General features: G+C 37.9%; 2 non-coding genes across 2 annotated transcripts; one reads left to right on the plus strand and one right to left on the minus strand.

The window, feature by feature from the left end:
• Nucleotides 1-3,612: 3,612 nt before the first annotated feature.
• LOC127133147 (small nucleolar RNA R71) lies at nt 3,613-3,719 on the plus strand. Its single transcript, XR_007807140.1, has one exon. It is a non-coding gene; the product is annotated as a small nucleolar RNA R71 (small nucleolar RNA).
• A 15,728-nt stretch (nt 3,720-19,447) lies between these two features.
• Nucleotides 19,448-19,554, minus strand: LOC127133722 (small nucleolar RNA R71). The gene has a single exon (XR_007807668.1). It is a non-coding gene; the product is annotated as a small nucleolar RNA R71 (small nucleolar RNA).
• Between the last annotated feature and the right edge of the window lie 4,750 nt (nt 19,555-24,304).

Consider the following 24,304-nt stretch of genomic DNA (forward strand, 5'->3'; position numbering starts at 1 on the left):
AAGAATTTATTCTTTTGTTGGTAAGATAGGTCCGGTTGAAGTACTCCGACAGCTAGGTAGTTGACAAAATCAGCATACCATGGACAAGTTGCATTCACATGTATTTCTTCCACGGATTCTTCTATTTCTGTATCGTTTAACGTTAGTTCAGACATGTTGCTTTCCATTTGGGCTATGATTCGTTCGTAAGGGAAATCATCATTAATTAGAATTTGTTCAGGTTTATTCCCTTCGATTCGTGATAAGTGGTCTGCTACTACGTTTTCAGTACCTTTCTTATCTTTTATCTCTAAGTCAAATTCTTGTAGGAGCAGGATCCATCTTAAAAGTCTTGGTTTGGCATCCTTCTTACTTAAAAGATATCTAATAGCGGCGTGGTCGGTATAGATGATAATTTTCGCCCCTACCAGGTAGGAATATAATTTGTCCAAAGCGAACACGACGACTAAAAGTTCTTTTTCGGTGGTGGCGTAGTTCATTTGGGCTGGATCTAGTGTTCTACTTGCATAGTAAATAGCATGAAGCTTCTTATCCTTTCTTTGTTCTAGTACTGCGCCTACTGCGTAATCACTCGCATCACCATTGATTTCGAAAGGTAATCTCCAGTCAGGTGGTTGCATTATGGGTGCGGTGATTAAAGATGTTTTCAATTGGTTGAACGATGTTAAACATTTTTCATCAAATATAAACTCAGTGTCTTTCAATAATAAACCCGTAAGTGGCTTGGTAATTTTCGAGAAATCTTTAATGAAACGTCGGTAGAAACCGGCGTGTCCTAAAAAGCTTCATATTTCTCGTACGGTTTTCGGAGGTTGAAGGTTCTCTATGATTTTGATCTTAGCTTTGTCTACTTCAATTCCTCTATCAGATACTACGTGACCTAACACGATTCCTTGTTGGACCATGAAATGGCATTTCTCCCAGTTTAAAACGAGGTTTACTTTTACGCATCTTTCAAGTATCATTTCAAGGTTTGATAGACATCCTTCGAAACTCTTCCCACAAACAGAAAAGTCGTCCATAAAGACTTCCATGATGTCATCTATAAAATCGGCGAAGATCCCCATCATGCATCTTTGAAACGTTGCGGGAGCGTTGCATAATCCAAATGGCATTCGTCGGTAGGCGAATGTACCATAAGGGCATGTGAAAGTAGTCTTTTCTTGGTCGTTAGGATGGATCGGAATTTGAAAGAATTCTGAATAACCGTCTAGATAGCAGAAGTGAGAATGCTTAGCCAATCGTTCAAGCATTTGGTCAATGAAGGGGAGAGGAAAATGATCTTTTCGAGTGGCTTTGTTTAGTTTTCTATAGTCGATGCACATTCTACTTCTGGTCACAACTCTTTGTGCTATGGACTTGCCCTTCTCGTTCTTAACAACTGTAACACCCCTTTTCTTGGGTACTACATGAATGGGGCTAACCCATTGACTATCGGAGGTCGGGTATATGATTTTAGCATCTAGTAGTTTCTTTACTTCATCCTTGACTACCGTACTTAGGATTGGGTTGATCCTTCTCTGGTGTTCTCTAGAGGTTTTACAATCTTCCTCCAGCATAATGTGATGCATACAGATAGAAGGACTTATTCCTTTTAGATCAGCGATGTTATATCCTAATGCAGTTGGATATTTTCTTAAGACATCTAGTAAATTTTCAGTTTCCATCTGTCCCAAGTCAGCGTTGACTATTACTGGTCGTTTCAGTTCAGTATCTAGGAATTCGTATCTTAGGTTCTTTGGTAGTGCTTTTAATTCCAAGTCAGGTTTTTTTAGGCATGGCATGTGGTTGGGCGTAAATGCTAAGCATTTGCTTAGACTTTCATTTTGGTATGGTTCATGCCAATTATCGTCTTCAAAGATTGGAGGGATTTGGATTTTCATTATATCGGAGTATGTGGTTTCTTGCATCTCCATCTCTCTTACGCACTCGTCTATGACATCAAGTAGATAACAGGTATCGTCTATAGTTGGCGCTTGTAAGAATTTGTTTAAGATGAATTCAACCTTTTCCTCTCCAGCTTCGAATGTCAGCTTACCTCTCTTTACGTCTATTATAGCTCCGGCGGTAGCCAAGAATGGCCTTCCTAATATAATAGGTGTACTGGCATCTTCTTTGATGTCCATGATTATGAAGTTTGTAGGAATGTAAAATTGTCCTACATGCACGGGGACATTCTCTAGTATACCGACATGATATTTGATTAAGCGGTCAGCTAATTGAACAAACATCTTGGTTGGTCTTAATTCTCCCATACCAAGCCTTTTACAGATGGTTAAGGGCATTACACTAATGTTGGCTCCTAGATCGCATAGAGCTTTGCCTATGACGAATTTTCCAATGACACAGGGTATGGAAAAACTACCTGGGTCTTTTAGTTTGGGAGGCATGTTATTCTGGATTATTGCGCTACACTCGGCAATAAGTGTAACTGTTTCGTTATCCTCGATTTTTTTCTTATTGGATAGGATTTCCTTAAGAAATTTGGCATATGAGGGCATTTGTGTGATGACTTCTGTAAAGGGTATTGTAATGTTTAGTTGCTTCTGAAGTTCAACAAATTTCCTAAATTGACTCGCAGTTTTAGAACTTATGAGTCTTTAAGGATACGGAATGGGTGGTTTATAAGGAGGTGGAGGCACATAAGGTTTTTCTTTCTCTTCGGCCTCTCGGGTATTATCTTCTATTTCCTTTGGTTCATTCACCTGCTCAGTTGAGGTTTTGTCTGGTTTTTGGTACATGGCAGGGTTTTGGAGTCTTGGATCTACGGGTCCGTCTATTTCTTTTCCACTCCTCAGTATAACGACATTTGTATGTCCTTTTGGATTAGGTTGCGGCTGTCCAGGAAATGTTCCAGCTGGAGTGGCTGTAGATGCTTGATGTTGAGCCACTTGTGAAATCTGTGTTTCAAGCATTTTATTGTGGGTGGCTAAGGCGTCTACTTTGCTCGTTAGTTGTTTGAGTTGCTCGCTAGTATGTATGTTTTGGTTCAAGAAGTCTTTGTTTGTCTGAGCTTGGGTAGCTATGAAGCTTTCCATCATTAATTCGAGATTTGACTTCCTAGGCATGTTAGGAGCATTATTAACTGGCTTTTGATATCCAGGCGGAACAGCTGGTGCTTGGCCAGGTGCGTACAGGGCGTTGTTATTCTTATACGAGAAATTAGCATGGTTTTTCCAACCTGGGTTGTAGGTATTCGAATATGGATTTCCTTGTGTGTAATTCACTTGATCGGTTGGGACTCCTGCTAATATTTGAGATTCTTGTGCAGTGTGTCCAGGGTTTCCACATAACTCACAGTTTGGAGTTACAGCAGCCACGATGTTTGCGGGTGGTATGGTCAAGTTGTCTAATTTTTGAACAAGGGCATCTACCTTTGCATGAACATGGTCAAGGCTACTGATTTCGTACATTTCACCCTTTATTTGGGACTTTTCTACTGGAGTTCTTTCACCTCCCCATTGGCAATGGTTTTGGGCCATGTTTTCAATGAGTTGATAGGCTTCGTTGTATGGCTTGTCCGTAAGTGCACCGCCCGCGGCAGCGTCTACTGTCAGTCTTGTGTTATACAGAAGCCCATTGTAAAATGTGTGAATGATCACCCAGTCTTTGAGACCGTGATATGGGCATATCCTCGTCATGTCCTTGTATCTCTCCCATGCTTCGTAGAGAGATTCTACATCTTTTTATCGAAATCCGTTGATTTGAGCTCTCAGCATAACAGTTTTGCTCAGCGGAAAATATCGTGATAAGAAAACGTTCTTCAATTCTTCCCATGTTGTAACTGAGTTGGAGGGCAAGGATTGCAACCAAGCCCAAGCTCTGTCTCTTAGTGAGAAAGGAAAAAGGCGCAGTCTTATCGCATCTTGAGATACACCATTTGCCTTTACAGTGTCTACGTACTGCACAAACTTGGTCAGGTGTTCATTAGGATCGTTCGTAGGATTTCCAGCAAATTGATGTTGTTGGACGACTGATAATAGTAAGGGTTTCAGCTCGAAATCGTTTCGATTGATGGCAGGGGAAGCAATTCTGTTGTGAGGTTCTTGTTGGGATGGCGTAGCGTAGAATTTAAGAGGACGATTTAGTGGTCCTTCTTCAGCCATGGTTGGTTTTTCTTTTGGTTTAGTAGGAGAGAAGATATCGGGAATATCGTACTTTTGTTGATATTCTTGTATTCGGCATCTTACATATAAGAAACGCTCTAATTCTGGGATTGGTGGTGCTAAGTTATCGCCTTGTGAGCGAGTACTTGGCATACAATTGGGGAAATAAGGGAGAGTAAATTAGTTTTTCTTTTTACCTTAGTCTATACCGTGCAACGAAAGAATCGCACTATTCGACTAAAACAGGTCCCCGACAACGGCTCCAAAAACTTGATGCTTGATCTGGCTATATATAAAATATAGTCTATCGGGTACTTGACTGCAAGTGCACAGTCCAGTCATTTTAGTTTTAAAAGATATCGATCCCACAGGGACCTATGGTCAAACTAGTGTTACTAACGTCACTATGTTTAGCTAAGGGAATGATTAATAGAAGTTCGGGTGCAGAATATTAAATCTAAGAGAAATTTAGTTTTAAGAAAGAATTGATGGAAGGAATCAGTATGCAACACATTAATTGTCAGGGATTCGATAAGTCACCGGTGAATAGTTTAAATGCCAAATATCTCTCAGTAGAAAATATTTATTTAAAAATCTCTATCTCACACTCTCGTGATTGTTGATTCGGCCTATAGCTTTAAGTCAGAATGTACGCTCTCGCTGTCCCATTTGAAGTTAAAATTACTTTTTGAAAATAACTAAGTTCTACTTGCTTTTAAAGTACTCTCGCTGTTTTTAAACTCAATGCCTAATTTTTACTATCTAGCTCGAGCCTCACGCTCTCGCGATTGTTGGTTCTCACCTTAGTTAATTTCCCACTCTCGTGGCAAAATCGTATTAAATAGCTTCTCACGCTTTTGGGATAAAGTTAATTAAATTTAAATTAAAAACCTCAGCATAAAAGATTGTTTGAGAAAAAGAGTTTTCACCGATTATTATTAAATCCCATCTAATTAAATTGCTACATACCGATACCGGTAATTTAGCCGGACATGTTAAATAAAGCAAACACAGAGCATGAATAGATTAACATTGCGGCAAACATAATTATAATAATAACTGGGCAATAATAATAATGATTTAATAAAAACCTGGCAATTGAAGTAACAAAGTACGGCGAATCTTGGAGTACTTGAGCAGTCCTCCACAAGTCGGTAGGATTCTGCTTCTTCAATACAATTGCTTACTAAATTAAATAAAGTGTAGTAGTTCCCCAGTGTAGCAAACTACTACTATGGCTAACTAGAAAACGAAGGAAAAGGGAAAACGAGAATTCTAAAAAGAATGGTAAATGAACTAAGGCAACGGAAACAAAGTTGCTGAAAAGAAAATAACTAAGAAGCTAGAATGCTGTAAAAAATCAATTGCAGAGCGTAAGTGTAGACGATCTGATTTTTTCCAACTTATGTCCTTTATATATTGCTTTGGTAGGTCTTGGCGATTGAGAAAATTAAGGAAGACTAGTTAAATGAGGAATCCACGGGGGAGTCATGCTGTTGGAGAGAATTTAGGCACGTTTGGGTGCCTCTGACTGACTGTTTCAAAGCGTAAAATCTGGCCGTGTGACGCTCGTCATGGGCCTGTGACGGTCGTCACAGGCTGGGTCGTGACGGTCGTCATGAAGCTTGTGACGGTCGTCACATCAACAATTTCTGCATTCTGGTTTTCTGCTTTTTTCTGTGCTTTCTCATCTGTTTCTTCTTCTTTTTCTTCCTTTTCTACATTTTTCTCATTAATGCTTGGAGATTTAAATACCTATAAAAACAACTCGAATACTTGCGGAATAATCGGAATATTAATTAAAGTGGTATGATCTTTGAGTGTAAATCAAGGCAAATATCTGATGTATTTTCGCGTTATCAATATGCACACAAAAAGGGCTCCCTAGGAGTACCTAGGACACTTTGGGTGCTAACACCTTCCCTCTGTGTAACCAACCCCCTTACCTGTGATCTCTGACTTTTTATTAGTTTTGATTTGAAAACTTCTTACTTTTGGGTTTTGTTCGTACTTTTTCCCTTTTCCCTTGGAAATAATAAAAGCGCGGTGGCGACTCTTGTTATTTGATCTCTAGCTTGTCAATAGCTTGATGATCATGAATTTCCCGCTACAGTAGAGGTCGCCAGCAACAAGAGCAGAGCTGGTTTGGGATTCCAACGAGGTTCATCTGTGGTTAGAGCTGAAGATGTGCAACCCAGTTTCTGTAGCGGAGGGTTCATTCATGGTAATGAACAACACTTAGTTGTCGTAATCTAGGGTGATGAAGTTGAAGACTTCACCAATTTTGTGACGCATGGAAAAGCTTGCAACAATTGGACTGATGTTGATGTTCTCATTATTATGCATCGATCTAAGTAATTGCTTTTATTTGTTTTTGAAAATCCTTCTTCTATGCCTAAGGGAGAAGTGAACATTGTTAGGCATTTCAAATTTGATCATCGATAAAATATAAATCTATTCATCCACATCTATGAATTCCAAAACTGGTAATCACAAAAAAACATAAATCAATAAATATAATTTGTCCATCTGCATAATATTTGGTCACCAATTCACTTCTCTAAAATCAAAATATCAAATCATTATGCAGGTTAGTTTCTAAACCCATTGAATACAATGATCCTACTCCTTCACCAAAATTTGAATTCCCTGTGTTTGAGGCTGATGAAGGAAGCGATGAAGAAGTATCTGATGAATTATCCCGTCTTCTAGAGCACGAGGAAAAAGTCATTCAGCCGTTCGAAGAGCAGACTGAGTTAGTCAACTTGGGTTCCGAAGATGATGCGAAGGAAGTCAAGATTGGGTCTCAACTGTGCCCAGGGGTTGGTTGATCTTCTTCGAGAGTATTTAGATGTGTTTGCTTGGTCCTATCAAGACATGCCTAGTATGGATTCTGAGATTGTCGAGCATAGATTGTCATTGAAGCCAGAATGCCTGCCAGTCAAGAAGAAATTGAGGAGAATTCATCCTGATATGGAAGTGAAGATCAAAGAGGAAGTGCAAAAGCAGATTGATGCCACCTTCCTTGTTACTACGGAGTATCCGCAGTGGGTGGCCAATATTGGGCCTGTTCCGAAGAAGGATGGAAAAGTCCGTATGTGCGTTGATTATAGAGATTTGAATAAAGCCAGTCCGAAAGATGATTTTCCTCTGCGACACATTGATATGTTGGTAGACAATACAACTAAATTCAAAGTCTTTTCATTTATGGATGGATTTTCCAGATATAATTAGATCAAGATGGCACCCGAGGATATGGAGAAGACCACATTCATTACACCCTAGGGAACATTCTGTTATAGAGTGATGCCTTTCGGTTTAAAGAATACTGGTGCGACTTACCAGAGAGAAATGACTACTCTTTTTCATGATATGATGCATACAAAGATCGAAGTTTATTTTGATGATATGATTGCTAAATCCAGTGATGAAGAGGAACATGTTGAGCATTTATTGAAGTTATTCCAGCGTTTGAGGAAGTACAAACTCCGCTTGAATCCCAATAAGGGTACATTTGGTGTTCGTTCTGGTAAGTTGTTGAGCTTTATTGTCAGCGAGAAGGGTATTGAAATTGATCCCACCAAGGTCAAACCAATACCAGAGATGCCTGCGCTCAAAACTGACAAGCAAGTCAGAGGTTTTCTCGGCCGCTTAAATTACATCTCGAGATTCATTTCACACATGACTCCCACATGTGCGCATATATTCAAGCTTCTTCGGAAAGATCAGTCTTGTGATTGGACCGAAGATTTCTAGAAAGATTTTGACAGTATCAAAGAGTATCTGCTTGAACCTCCGATTTTGTCTCCACCTGTTGAAGGACGTCCGTTAATCATGTATTTGATCGTGCTTGAAGAGAATACGGGTTGTGTTCTTGGTCAGCAAGTGAGACCGGAAAGAAAGAATATGTTATTTACTACCTCAGTAAGAAGTTCACCGACTGTGAGACTCAGTATTCTATGCTTGAGAAGACTTATTGCGCATTGGCTTGGGCTGCTAAGCGTCTGCGTCAGTATATATTGAATCATACCACTTGGTTGATATCCAGAATGGATCCAATCAAGTATATTTTTGAGAAGCCTACTTTAACTGGGAGGATTTCCCTTTGGTAGATGTTGTTATCAGAGTATGATATTGAATACCGATCTCAAAAGGCAATCAAAGGTAGTGTCTTAGCTGACCATTTGGCTCACCAACCAATTTAAGATTACTAGTCAGTGCAGTATGATTCCTGATGAAAAGATTTTGTACTTGAAAATGAAAGATTATGATGAACCATTGCTTGAAGAAGGGCAAGAACCTGGTTCCTGTTGGGGCATGATATTTGATGGAGTTGTTAATCAATACGGTAATAGCATTGGGGCAATGATTATTACTCCTCAAGGCATACATTTTCTGTTTACAGCTAGATTGACTTTCAAGTGCACAAATAACATGGTTGAGTATGAAGTTTGCATTATGGGGCTTGAAGAGGCCATTGATCTCAGAATCAAGTATTTAGATGTCTATGGAGATTCAACTTTGGTTGTGAATCAGATCAAAGGTGAATGGGAGACAAATCAACCCTGTATAATATCATATAGAGATTATGCGAGGAGGATTTCAACTTTCTTTACAAAGGTTGAGTTTTGTCATACCCCTCGAGATGAAAATCGGATGGCAGATGCTCTTGCAACTTTGGCTTCAATGATTATGGTGTAGTATTGGAATGAGGTTCCCAATCTGACTGTGACGTGTCTTGATAGGCCAACTCATGTGTTTGTTGTTGAAGAGATCAAAGATGAGAAGCCATGGTATTTTGATATCAAGTGTTTCCTCCAAAGTCAGATTTACCTGTCTGGGGCATCATTGAAAGATAAGAAGACTTTGAGAAGATTAGCCTGTAATTTCTACCTGAATGGTGATGTATTGTACAAGAGAAACTTCGATATGATTTTGCTCAGATGCGTGGATAGACACGAAGCAGACTTGTTGATGACTGAAGTCCATGAAGGTTCCTTTGGTACTCATTCCAATGGACATGCTATGGCAAATAAGATGTTGTGAGCAGGTTACTATTGGCTGACAATGGAATCTAACTGTTGCAAGTTGGTGAAGAAATGCCACAAGTGTCAAATTTATGCAGATAAGATTCATGTTTCTCCGACACTGTTGAACGTCATTTCCTCCCCATGGCCCTTCTCCATGTGGGGAATTGATATGATTGGCATGATTGAGCCCAAAGCTTCGAATGGACATCGTTTCATTTTGGTGGTAATTGACTACTTCACAAAATGGGTTGAAGTGGCATTGTATGCGAATGTAACCAAGCAAGTTATTGTGAGGTTTATCAAGAATCAAATTATATGCTGTTATGGTGTGCCAAGTAAGATCATTACTGATAATGGATCAAACTTGAATAACAATATGATGGAAGCTCTTTGCAAAGACTTCAAGATTGCATATCATAATTCTTCTCCCTACAGACCTAAGATGAATGGGGTTGTTGAAGCTGCAAACAAGAATATCAAGAGGATCATCCAGAAAATGGTTGTGACGTATAAGGATTGGCATGAGATACTCCCATTTTCTTTGCATGAATATCATACATCCATCCGCACTTCAACATGGGCAACCCCTTTCTCACTTGTTTATGGCATGGAAGTTGTGCTCCCCGTAGAGGTTGAGATCCTATCACTGTGTGTACTGATGGAAGCCAAGTTGACCGAGGCTGAATGGTGTCAGACCAGGTATGATCAGCTGAATTTTATTAAAGAGAAGAGATTGACTGCCATGTGTCATGGTCAGTTGTATTAGCAAAGGATGAAGAAGGCATTTGATAAGAAGGTCAGACCTCGTGTGTTCAGAGAAGGTGACCTTGTGCTCAATGATAACACTGAAATTTACCGTATTTGCGACTCCGATTTCACATGCATTCTAGTTGTTTTATTACCATTTTGTTGTGTTATTTCTATGTTTTCTTTTGTTTTCAGGTTTTCACTTTAATTGGAGCCCAGATCGAGAAAAGGAGCGAAAAAGAGCCAAAAACCCTAAAAATCAGCATTTTGTACTTATGGCCTACCCCATGGCGGGCGCCACAGACCCTGCCATGACGTGTCCAAGCTCAACTTCCCTCAACTCCCACGTTCCCCACTACCTCCACTAAGGCGCTTCAATTTGGCCTTGTGGCGGGCGCCATGGCCTTGTGGCGGGCGCCACAAGAGGAAAATAGTTTCCCTCCCATTTTCAAGTTGAAGGGCATCCAACTCATTTCCATCTTTTTACTTGCTTATAAATAGAAACTCGAATTCACTTTTACAATCATCCAAACTTAGAGCAGAGGCAAACTCAGAAGCAACTTTGTTTCACTTAGGCATATATTCAGTTTTATAAAGTGGTAATCGCTTCGCATTGGAGTGTTACCACAATTGTGTAATCAAGTCTGTGATATAGTCTGTAATCGAGTTTGGAGCACTTTGGAAGGAAGTTAATCCTGCCGCCATTTTCATTTCCGCTTTGCAATTTATTCAACCCTCCGATTGGAGCAGGTTTTTATTACTTGTCTTTATTTTATTTATTTTCCCTCACTCGCTTTACTTTATTTATTTCCTCGCACTCGCTTTACTTTATTTATTTCCTCGCACTCGCTTTACTTTATTTATTTCCTCGCACTCGCTTTACTTTATTTATTTTCCCGCACTCGCTTTACTTTATTTATTTTCTCGCACTCGCTTTAAGTTATTTATTTCTCGCACTCGCTTTAAATTATTTATTTCTCGCACTCGCACTACTTTTATTTACTTTCCGCACTCGCACTAATTTTATTTATTTTAATGCACTTTTACTTTACCATGTCTAGCTAAATTTATAAGGTTAGAATGTAAGGGTCATAATTGAACCAGTAATCCGTACAATTGTTTGTAGAAACACTTAAGGGCTATTTTAACTTTCAACTTAAGTTTTCCCGCACTTCAATTCTGTTGGGTAAGATCGAAAGTCGTCCAACTTCTATTTAAACTTAATTGTTTTTAACTATTTCAAAAACAGCGAAAGCGCTTTGTCTAGTTCATTAGGAGTTTTTAACATTAAGAAGAAAAGAGATTTTAAAACTATTTTCGGACGCGTTTATAAGTTTAGAGTCTGGTTCGTAAGAACCTCTTTTGGTTAAGAAATCCAGGTTATAATACTTTTCAACTTAGTCAAGATACGATATTTCTTAAAAATAGGTTTACTACTCTAACGCAATGCGCGCCTTTTCATAAGTGACAATAAGAGGGTTTGATTAGGGAGTACAACTCGGTTCTGATTACGTGAAAGCGACAGTTCCTGTTAAATTAGTTCTTTTCAAAGTAGGAAACACTACCCATAAGTAGCTCTACTAGCAAATACTTGGATTATCAATCGATTACGTGAATTACATTCGACCCTGTCTTCAATAATTAAATTTATTTCAATACTTTACTTTTCATTGCACACTCCAAAAACACCTATTTTGATTGCCTTTGATAAACACCATAACAATAGATAACGATAGATTGACACTTGGTCTATGTGGATTCGACAATCTTTTATATTACTCTGACGCGTTCGTATACTTGCGAAACACCGCATCAAGTTTTTGGCGCCGTTGCCGGGGACCAATTTCGTCAAATTTCATTTTCCTATTGTTATATCGTTTAGACTTAGGCTATTTCCCGCCGGTCAATGCGAAGAACTCGCAGCACCAGAAGTTTAAGCTTTGTGAAATTTTGGTATAGTCAGCGTTCAGATGTTCTACACGAAGTCATGACATCTGATCCAACAATGTTACTAAAAACAACAAGACAGTTATGCAAATTTAAACCCAGTACTTATATGCACACAGTCCCAGATGTCACGACATCTGCTAATCTACCATCATGGACAGAAGAACATCCAGTTTTGTCCATCTAGTACAAAGACACAGTAGAGATCAAACATAGCCCTTTAGTTTATTGATCCTGCCCAGTTATCAGCATGATGTCTCAACATTGATTTGAACATCATCTGTTTCATCATTACATATGGCTGAACTGTAACAGACCAATCAGTCTATCATTAACAACAGTCAATAATGAATGTCATAACATTCTGTTTTGTAATCAGACTGCAGGCTATGTGTCAAGTCTGTTATCCCCTTCATAAACAGACTAGAGACAGACTGAATTATAACAAACAAAATATAGTGTGCAGAAGGTAAAAACACCAGTAATTGTTAACCCAGTTCGGTACAACATTACCTACTCTGGGGGCATACCAAGCCAGGAAGAAGATCCACTATTAGCAGTATTAATAAAGAGTTAAACTCCTCCGTTTACAACTCCTCACTTAATCCCTACCCAGTGCAATCTATACCTAGGCATTCCTAGATAGAAACCTCCAGTTTCCATTCCTATCACTACAATTACCATGTAATGCTTAGATAACTTGAACATGCTTCACAGCTTCGTTCAAGAACATAATCACTCTTGCCTACGGGCTTTGAGTTACAAATAATCTCATGCTTTCAAGCACTGAGAAACACCTGGTAACCTTCCCACAGGTTGGGAGGTTTACCTCACACACACACCTCTAATTTTTACATTGTTTGAGGCTTACAAAACCTAGGTTACAATCTTCTATTTATAACCTAACCACCCAACTGGATTTGGGCCTTCAGAAATCGCAGCAAGCTTCTCCTTTGCTGTTACAAGGCTGGCAGAATTCTTCTGCTACAATCAAGGTCTTCAATCTTTTATTTCCTAAAAGATCTCCATATTTGGAAACTGTATATTCACCAAATATACTGATTGAGTCTTCAAGACCTCCACAAATAACGCCACATAGGATTCTAACTAATCCCAGAATATTAAATCAGTTAACACATAACAGAATTAACTAATTCAGTTTTATACACAGCTGGGCTTGGACAACTTGAAAACCCTAACTCTATTTTCCAATCAAATCTTTTTATAACAGCTGTATAGATCTCCTTCTAAAATAAGTAAATCTAGTTGTAATCCATGATTGAATGCACCAGCTAGCCATATCTTCAATCATCCAATGATTGCCATTAATTGTGCAATCACAAAACACCAGACATTCATACTGAATGTTCTGTGTACAGGATATCATTACATCGGGTCTGACATCTGGAAAAATCCTGCATAATCCAGTTTCCTTTTATAGCAGGTACAACCATATCAGTTACCATGACAATGAGTATGTCAACTGAAACAATCCTGCAGCATATGTCTTCCATATAAGCTCCAGCGGGTACAACCAATATCAGAAGCCTTGTCAATGTATGTGGCATTCTGAAACAATCCTGCTTGCATATGTTCTTCAACTCCAGCAGGTACATAGGATATCTTATGTTAAGACATCACACATGACATCTTTTGAACACTCTTTGTTTTACCAAAATTGCTGCCAACTCTTAGAATCAACAAACTCCCTCTTTGGCAAATTTTGGCTAAAACATATATCTGTCCTTTTTGTTCACAGGGTAAACTATCAGCAGTTAAACCACATAATAGTAGTTTAATCAGCAGCAGAAGCAAAACAAGGGTACTTCTCCTCCCCCTAAATCTGTGCAACAATCAGAATTACTAGTTATGGATACAACTAGTAAGACACACAAATGCACAATGCACAAGGGTACTTCTTCTCCCCCTAAATTTGTGCATTCAGATCTCCAGTACCTGTACCAGCCAGAATGTCATACTGGCATCTGCTTTAACAACAACACCTGTGCACCATATCAGACATCCTCTTTGACATCTGCAAATAGAACAACAGAAAAATTCTGTTTTAACACCTGTGCACTTCTTCCAATAATAGTTGTCCTTCAGTCCAACCACATACAACTTCCATATCAAGAACCTTCTCCCCCTTTTTAGTCAAAATTGACCAAAGGTGACCAATTAGACACAATAAATGTCTATTAGCCCAGTAGAGAATGTTAGAACAGATGTTATAACATTAAGCATGTTAAAACAAAAAGTCAGGAAGTACACACCACATCCATATTTCCTTATGACTGTAAGTTTCAGAAGGAAATAACAATATTGTCCAAGGCAATGTCATGACATCCGGTCAGACATTCTTCTGCTCACTCAGCCTTGACACACACCACATCATCCCACTAACTAACAAGGTGCCATACCTTGTTATCTGAGAACACATAGACCACAAGCTTGATGATTACTTGCAGTGCAAAGACAGAACTCCCCCTGTCATTAACAACCAACTCTCCTCTTGAAACTTGTAGATGAACATATCCAACACTCCAAAGTTGGACCTTCCCATACTTCCTGATTCAAAGAGAACCCAGACAACTTGATGAATGGAAAACATAAGACGCATCTTCATGTCTTCAAGAGCACACTCCCTGTTCAACCTTCTTGGCTGAACACATCCACACCCTGTGACAATCTCTCTTCTAACCAGAACAGAGAGCTACTTCACACCATGCTCTAACATGAGTTAGGACATCCTTCACAACATAACACCATCTGATAATCTTCAGATATCACTGAGTCATTAGCTTGATCCACAAGAACCCAGACACAATTTGGGACATATACATTCTCATCCCATTACAAGAGATAGTCTTCCATAGATAGCTTAAAACTTCTTCCACTGGCTCCACTAGAAGACACCTCCTTTTGTCTTCAACATACTACTTTTCTGCTCAAAAGTAACTTGTCTCAGACTATCCTCAAGAATAATCAGTTGCCATATGTAGATTATCTTGATTCTTCGAACTCACTTCTGAGATAGACTAAATGCCACTGGTTGATTATCTCACTCATGAATCCTCATATGAAAAAGTCAAATGCCATTCTTTGACCTCTCCACGTTTATCAGACTTCTCCCAATGATATTCTGACCTTCCAAGTGAGACTTGAACTTCAAGCTTTTTGAAGTATCCAATCTACAACCCTGTAGACCCTTCTATCTCAAGTTGATGTGCCACTTCACCAACTAAGATTCTGATGTTGAACCAAATGTCATAACCTTGTGTTTTGACATCTAGCTGTTGAATTCAGCTCCTTCTTCTGCCACTTGAAAGAACTTCCTCCCTTCTCATAACAAGAGTTCAATGTTCTCATAGACTTGATTGTGGAACCAAGTTTGAGTAAACATCCTCCATCCTGCAGGTTTGCAGTCAAGTCATCCAAGCTCACACCTTGATGAATCCCTGCTTCTTCTCCAAAGACATCAGACACTTTGATGCATGAGTCTTCAGAAGGACTAGTTGGAAACTATCCATTCAGCTAAACCAAGGAATCCTCTTCCTAAGGCAAAGTTGTTTCCATGATGTCAAGACTGCTGCCACTTGTTCTTGACTCCATAGTGTGCATTAGATAATGCACTTCCTTACCTAGATCAGAAGTAAACTGATCCAAGTAACCACCATCAGGACTATGATGTTTTCTTCTTCTTGTATATACCAGGGCTGAGCATGTTTCTTGCCAGGAAACCTTTTTAGTGATCAAATGCTTTTGCTGCCACCAAAGTGATAGATCATTAATCAATGTACTATCCTTCCTGTGATTCTGCACAGGATCTTGAAGATGAGATGTTCCAACATCTTTTAAAACATCATTTATCTTGAGCTCCAAGGATAATCAATTAAAAACTTGTACTTGACATAAGTAGACATTGATCTTAAATCCTTTCCCAATATTCCTTTCAGATACTTCCACCATAAGAATACTTTTGAAAATAATCTTCTAGTGTCAACATCTTCTGCTTGCAAGCACCTCAACAGATTTGAAAGTCTTCCCTGATTAAATTCACCCTTAGGAATGAGAGAGATGAATTCTTCCTTGCAACTTTGTCACACAACCACCAGAACCCATGTGACACAGGTCAACAGCCAACCAGACCCTAGGCTGACCGAACGTGAGGAGGTTAACCAAAACTCCCCCTCAAATTAACAATCATGGAAACTCCACACCAATATCCATGCATTGTACACACATGTCTCAGCATGACATACATTACCCCTATAGGTGGCAATTAACTCTATGAGTTACACCTATACATACTCCAATCACACCAATCAGACTCCAGCTGACCATAAGTACTAGTGAAAGAAAACAACACCAGTCAATAGTAGATATGCATTGCCAGAGCATACAACTTCAACCAACCTCTGAATCTTCATATTCTCACTCCTTGAAAGAACTGCGACTTCTGAGCGTGGTGTTTGAATAACAAGATTCATGGTCCCAATCCTCTTAAATGAAATAACAATCAGGTTACCCCATTACTGACTTCTAACATCCAGGGAACTTGTCTTCCAACACAACATAGTGTTTCAGGGAACAACTATCCAATCCTGATCAATCTATAGGAATAAGACAGACAGCAGGAAATTGTACCATGTCACATCTCAACCAGCTCCACTTCTAAAGATCAGACGTCTAAAAGTGACCTTCTTGAGCACACAAACAGTTGACCCTACCCTTGTCAACTTAGCACCCACAGATGTCTCCTCTTCCAGGTCAGGAGTAGGTTCCAAACAAAGTATCCCTTTGTTTGACACCTAAACACATCTGCTCTTCAACCAGTAGCTGCGTACTTGTTGAACAACATGTTCTAACATCGCATAGAACATTAGTTCCACCTCCTTGGAACAAACCCTCCTTGAAACTCTTCAAGGTCTTCATATAATCTACCCAGGAGAGTAAAAGAATCAACGATCAGGTGATTCTTACCATCCTGAAGTGAGAACGTCATGATGAGTGGACTTGAGGAGACTCAAGTATCTTTGGCATCTTCAGTAGATTATGATGAAATCTTGAATACAACAGCCTTTCATCCACATGAGGGGAACCTTCATCAGAGTTTGAGTTTTGCCAGGTATTATGCAGCGGAAATCATAATACAACTCAAACTATGAGCACACACTTCACCAGATCAGCCTCCAAGATTATACCAAGTTTGAATATGATTCAATACTAGCAGAGCTGTCCCACACAAAGGCCAATTGCCAACCTCCAGAGACAGATACACTCAGTTCCTATCATGAATGGTCCATCCACCTGCTTCAAGGGACCATTCAGGGGGATCACAGAACCTTCCAAGGGTTCCAACAACAGTACTGACATAACTCCTTGCAAGATACCAGAAAGTATCACCCATGGATCTCATCAAGTGACAGAACAGGATGCCTGCTCTGATACCAATTGAAATTCTGGTATAGTCAGCGTTCAGATGTTCTACACGAAGTCATGACATCTGATCCAACAATGTTACTAAAAACAGCAAGACAATTATGCAAATTAAAACCTAGTACTTATATGCACACAGTCCCAGATGTCACGACATCTGTTAATCTACCATCATGGACAGAAGAACATCCAGTTTTGTCCATCTAGTACAAAGACACAGTAGAGATCAAACATAGCCCTTTAGTTTATTGATCCTTCCCAGTTATCAGCATGATGTCTCAATATTGTTTGAACATCATCTGTTTCATCATTACAGATGGGTGAACTGTAACAGACCAATCAGTCTATCATTAACAGCAGTCAATAATGAATGTCATAACATTCTGTTTTGTAATCAGACTGCAGGCTATGTGTCAAGTCTGTTATCCCCTTCATAAACAGACTAGAGACAGACTGAATTATAACAAACAAAATATAGTGTGCAGAAGGTAAAAACACCAGTAATTGTTAACCCAGTTCGGTACAACATTACCTACTCTGGGGGCATACCAAGCCAGGAAGAAGATCCACTATTAGCAGTATTAATTCAGAGTTAAACTCCCCCGTTTACAACTCCTCACTTAATCCCTACCCAGTGCAATCTATACCTAGGCACTCCTAGATAGAAACCTCCAGTTTCCATTCCTATCACTACAATTACCATATAATGCTTAGATAACTTGAACATGCTTCACAGCTTCGTTCAAGAATATAATCACTCTTGCCTACGGGCTTTGAGTTACAAATAATCTCATGCTTTCAAGCACTGAGAAACACCTGGTAACCTTCCCACAGGTTGGGAGGTTTACCTCACACACACACCTCTAATTTTTACATTGTTTGAGGCTTACAAAACCTAGGTTACAATCTGCTATTTATAACCTAACCACCCAACTGGATTTGGGCCTTCGGAAATCGCAGCAAGCTTCTCCTTTGCTGTTACAAGGCTGGCAGAATTCTTCTGCTACAATCAAGGTCTTCAATCTTTTATTTCCTAAAAGATCTCCATATTTGGAAACTGTATATTCACCAAATATACTGATTGAGTCTTCAAGACCTCCATAAATAACGCCACATAGGATTCTAACTAATCCCAAAATATTAAATCAGTTAACACATAACAGAATTAACTAATTCAGTTTTATACACAGCTGGGCTTGGACAACTTGAAAACCCTAACTCTATTTTCCAATCAAATCTTTTTATAACAGCTGTATAGATCTCCTTCTAAAATAAGTAAATCTAGTTGTAATCCATGATTGAATGCACCAGCTAGCCATATCTTCAATCATCCAATGATTTCCATTAATTGTGCAATCACAAAACACCAGACATTCATACTGAATGTTCTGTGTACAGGATGTCATGACATCGGGTCTGACATCTGGAAAAATCCTGCATAATCCAGTTTCCTTTTATAGCAGGTACAACCATATCAGTTACCATGACAATGAGTATGTCAACTGAAACAATCCTGCAGCCTATGTCTTCCATATAAGCTCCAACAGGTACAACCAATATCAGAAGCCTTGTCAATGTATGTGCATTCTGAAACAATCCTGCTTGCATATGTTCTTCAACTCCAACAGGTACATAGGATATCTGATGTTAAGACATCACACATGACATCTTGTGAACACTCTTTGTTTTACCAAAATTGCTGCCAACTCTTAGAGTCAACACTTAGTATACCCTCTGGCGGAACCTGAACGTTACGCTCGCGCACGTTTATTCTTTCATAGAATTAAGAGAGCTATGGCCGAAGATCAAAACCAAAGACCTCTTAAAGATTTCGCTCAACCATCTAATGAAGAACCTAGTTCTAGTATAGTAAACCCAACCATCCCATCCAATAATTTTGAACTTAAACCATCCCTGTTGCAACTAGTGCAACAGAGACAATTCGCGGGTCTCGCTACTGAGAACCCAAACCAACATTTAAAAATATTTCTTCATTTAGCAGATACTTTTAAAACCAATGGAGCTTCTCCTGAGGCAATACGTTTAAGATTATTTCCTTTACCCCTCAGAGATAAAGCCCTATCATGGTTAGATTCCCTTCCACCCAACTCCATTACGACTTGGGATAACCTTAGAAGAGTTTTTCTTGCTAGATACTTTCCCCCGAGTAAGACCGCCGTTCTTCGAAACCATATAACTAGATTTACCCAAAACCAAGGAGAATCGTTGTTCGAAGCTTGGGAGAGATATAAAGAGTTGTTACGAGCATGCCCACATAATGGTTTAGAAAATTGGTTAATCATTCAAACCTTCTATAATGGACTTCATTACAATACAAAGATGACCATCGACGCTGCCGCAGGCGGTGCTCTGATGAACAAACCTTATCCTGAAGCTAGTGCCCTCATCGAAGATATGGCTCAAAACCATCAATCATGGGGAGTCGAACGAGCGACAGTTGAGAAGAAGGAAGCCCAAGGAGGAGTGCATGAACTAAGCTCTATAGACATGATGCAAGCTAAAATGGACGCATTAGCCCTCAAAGTCGAGCATATGTGCATAAACCCGAATATTGTAGCCGCAGTTTCGACGGATTGTGAGATATGTGGAACCAAAGGACACTAATCCGCAGAATGCAGTCTATTAAACGAAACCCACTCCGAGCAAGTGAACTACACCCAAGGGAACCCATACTCGAATACCTATAACCCTGGATGGAGGAATCACCCGAACTTCTCCTATAAAAACAATAACCCTATTCAAAATAATACACCTCCGAGACCTAGTTATCAAGCCCCTAGATCAAATCAACCTATGCAACCTGTACCACCAAAGCCGAGCCTTGAGAAAATTATGGAAAATTTTATCACCGCTCAAACCCAACAAAACAAGGAGTTCATGAACCAAAACATTCATGTTAACAAATTGATTACTCAGTTAGGAACCAAGGTTGACCAAATAGTTACTCATACCAAGATGCTTGAAACCCAAATCTCTCAGGTAGCTTTAAACCAAGCCCCTCAGACTACACCTGGAGGATAATTCCCTGGACAACCTCAACAAAATCCAAGAGTACAAGCCAATGCCATTACCCTACAAAGTGGGAACGCTTATGATGAGCCACCAAACCCTAGATTGAGTGAACCCGAAATTTCTAAGGAATGTACCAAACCCACAGACGAAGTAAAGGAACTAGAGGAATCTGAAAACCAGGAAGGTCGAGAAAAAGGAGAAGAACCTAAAGATAAAACTTACGTACCACCCCCGCCATATAAACCACCTATACCATATCCGCAAAGACTCAAACAAACCCAGATCAATAAACAGTATCAAAAATTTATTAAAGTTATAGAAAAACTTCATGTAGAAATCCCTTTCACAGAAGCCATCACCCAAATACCTTCTTATGCAAAGTTTCTCAAAGACATCCTTACCAACAAACGTAGACTTGACGATCCGAAGCCTTTGGAATGTAATGCTATTTTCGAGGAGAAATTAGCAAAGAAAGATAAAGATCCTGGAAATTTCTCCATTCCTTGCCTTTTGGGTAATCATGTCATCGAAAAAGCTTTTCTAGACTTAGGAGCTAGTGTGAGTTTAATGCCTTTAGCAGTTTGTGAGAGGTTAAACTTAGGAGAATTACAACCCACTAAGATGTCACTTCAGTTAGCCGATAGATCTGTTAAATATCCGATAGGCATTTTAGAAGATGTTCCTGTTAAGATAGGTCAGTTATTTATCCCTACTGATTTTGTTGTCATGGACATCAAAGAGGACAATGATATACCAATCCTTCTAGGTAGACCATTCTTATCGACTATAGGAGCCATAATAGATGTCAAGAAAGGAAAGTTGACATTTGAAGTAGGTGACGAGAAAATAGAATTTATACTTTCGAAATTTCTTATGGCACCTGTGATGGGAGACTCGTGTTATGCCTTAGATATCATTGATGAATGTGTTAGAGAATTAGAACAAAAAGAAATTATAAAAACAATTAAGTTACCATCAACTCTCATAAGGGTATATGATGACTTTAAGAAACCCTACATCGATGATAACCTTTATGAATGTTTATCCCTTACCCCAAATCCTATGCCATGCCCTAAGAAACCAACCTTAGAACTTAAGGAACTGCCTAAGAACCTGAGATATGAGTTCCTCGATGAAAAGATGAATCGTCCAGTTATAGTTAGTGCTACCTTGAGCCAAAAGGAAACTAACCAACTTTTAGACGTTTTACGAAGATATCCCTCAGCCTTAGGATATAACATCTATGACCTGAAAGGTATAAGTCCATCCGTATGCATGCATCGGATTTCACTCGAAGAAGATTCAAAACCCTCTAGGGAACATCAGAGAAGAATAAACCCTATAATGAGTGATGTTGTTAAAAAGGAAGTTCTTAAGTTACTTGAGGCAGGTATCATCTACCAGATTTCGGATAGTAAGTGGGTGAGCCCTGTGCATGTAGTACCTAAAAAGGGAGGCATCACAGTCGTGCAAAACGATAAAGGCGAACATGTAGAAAAACGTTTAGAAGGAGGATGGAGGATGTGTATAGATTATAGAAAATTAAATAAAACAACTAGGAAGGATCATTTCCCTTTACCATTTATAGACCAGATGTTGGAGCGTCTAGCCAGACACTCTTACTTCTGCTATCTAGATGGATACTCTAGATTCTTCCAAATACATATCCACCCCGAAGATCAAGAAAAAACTACCTTTACATGCCCTTATGGAACTTTTGCCTACAGACGTATGTCGTTGGCCTCTGTAATGCCCCAGCTACTTTCCAACGCTGCATGATGTCAATCTTCGCAGATTACCTACACTACAAGAAAAACTCCCCCCTGCCACATGATTATCACGTGGCAAAGGTGAAAATCACTTCACTAGTCAAAAATAGCGACGTGTTGATTCACGTCGCTGGAATGCGTGTGGCAACTTTTTGTGACGTGATAAACACGTCGCTAATTTGCCAAAGGCAAATCACGTCGCAACATTGTGAATTAACTTGCTTCTGCGCTTAAACTTTGCCACGTGATATTCATGACACAACTTTGCCACATGAATATCACGTCACAACATTTGAAAATGGATGGTATGTTGCCACATGAAAATCACGTGGCAAATTACCCACGTGATTTACACTTCACAACTTAAAAACAAAATTAAAATAAAATATTTTCACTTTAATATTAAATTAAATTGTTATTATTAAATTATATTATTAATAAAAGATAAAATAATTAATAAATAATAAAATATAGAATAATTAATAATTAAGTGAAATATTTTTAAATTAAAATTACACATATGAAAATGTATTATAAAAATAGCAAAGTAATTATTTATACAAAAATTAATATTTAAAACTAAATAAATATTACACATCAAATTCGTCGTCATCTTCATCGTCTTCACTTGTTCTTTGATTTTGATTTCTACTCATGGACTGCATAAATTGTCTCATTTGCTCCTCCATATCGTGTTGTCTTTTTTTCATTTCCTCTAATTCGGCCTTTAACGCCGCCTCACGCTCCGCCGTCTCTCGTCTAGCCTCTGTTAGTACATCCAACTAATTATTACGTACAATTTAAAAAAAATATATTATACTATTAATAAATATATAATATAACTATTATATACTTTATTGTTTAAACTAAACATATATTTATAAAACATATACCCTAATATGTGTTATTTAAAAAAAAAACATTTTAGACATACATATTATTCATACTAATTTTTTTTATAAACATATTTTTAATATAAAAATATATATGAAATTAATGTTTTGTTTTTTTATACATTATTTTAAACATAATATTAATAATACAACTTCTATTTATTTAGTTATCTAAATAATATATATACACACTTATCAATTTTTACTCAAAACACTAATCTATTATATTTTTTAAACTAACCATATTATCTAAATAATAATACAACTTCTATTTTTAGACATGATTCATATTACTTTTTCTAATAAACAAAATATTTCGTTTTTTTTATAAATATTATTCTGTTTTAATATTTTGTTTAAAAAAAATTATATATTATATTTCTAAAAAATATAATGTGCACATATATAAAGGCATTAAATAGTTTCTAAACAAAGTAATATCAAAGTTTTAATATTTCCAAGCTTGACATGATTTTCTTTTGAAATTTATAATTTCTCTAGAAATAATTAAAAATGATTTTATAAATAGGGTATTAATAGAGAGGATAGTATTGGTATTAATAGTATATTATATAAAATCTATTTCTAAACTATAAAAATTTAATACATAAAATATTCTGTTTTTTTTGTATAATACATTAAATATATAATACATTAAATATTCTGTTTTTTAAAACTATTATATATTATATTTCTAAACAAATTCTAAACAAATTCTGTTTTAATAATACATTAGGGTATATGTTTTATAAACAAATTCTAAACAAATTCTAAATATATAATACATTAAATTTCTAAACAAATTCTATTTTAATACATAATGTGCACAAAAACAAAATCCAGTCCAAACAAATTCGGTTTTAATACATAATAAGCACAACACATAATCCAGTCCAAACTCAATACATTTAACTAATCTGAAAATAATTATAAAAAAAATTAAATTTCACAATTTTGAATATACCTGGATGAAGACTTTGAATCTGTTTGCTCCAAATTCTTGAATGAATAATTCACTCTTAGCTATTTCTTAAAAAAAAATACAATAATTAAAATAAAATTCATATATATTAAACAGAAATGGGTTTAAGTTGAAATAATAAAAGTATTTACCTTTAAATTTCCAATTTCAAAATGGATCTGAAGCTTGAAGGAGAGAAATGGGTTGAAGGAACTTGAAGGGAAAATGGGTCTGGTGGAAGCTTGAAGAGGAAACGAAGAAGAATGAAACGGTGAAGGGAAGAGGGAGAGAAGAGGGAAGTTAAAGGAAAGGTTCCCACGTGGTAAACACGTCGCTATTTGCGACGTGATTTACACGCCACAAAACATTCAACGGTCAT

Source organism: Lathyrus oleraceus, chromosome 3 (assembly GCF_024323335.1).
Source record: "Lathyrus oleraceus cultivar Zhongwan6 chromosome 3, CAAS_Psat_ZW6_1.0, whole genome shotgun sequence".
NCBI lineage: Eukaryota > Viridiplantae > Streptophyta > Magnoliopsida > Fabales > Fabaceae > Lathyrus > Lathyrus oleraceus.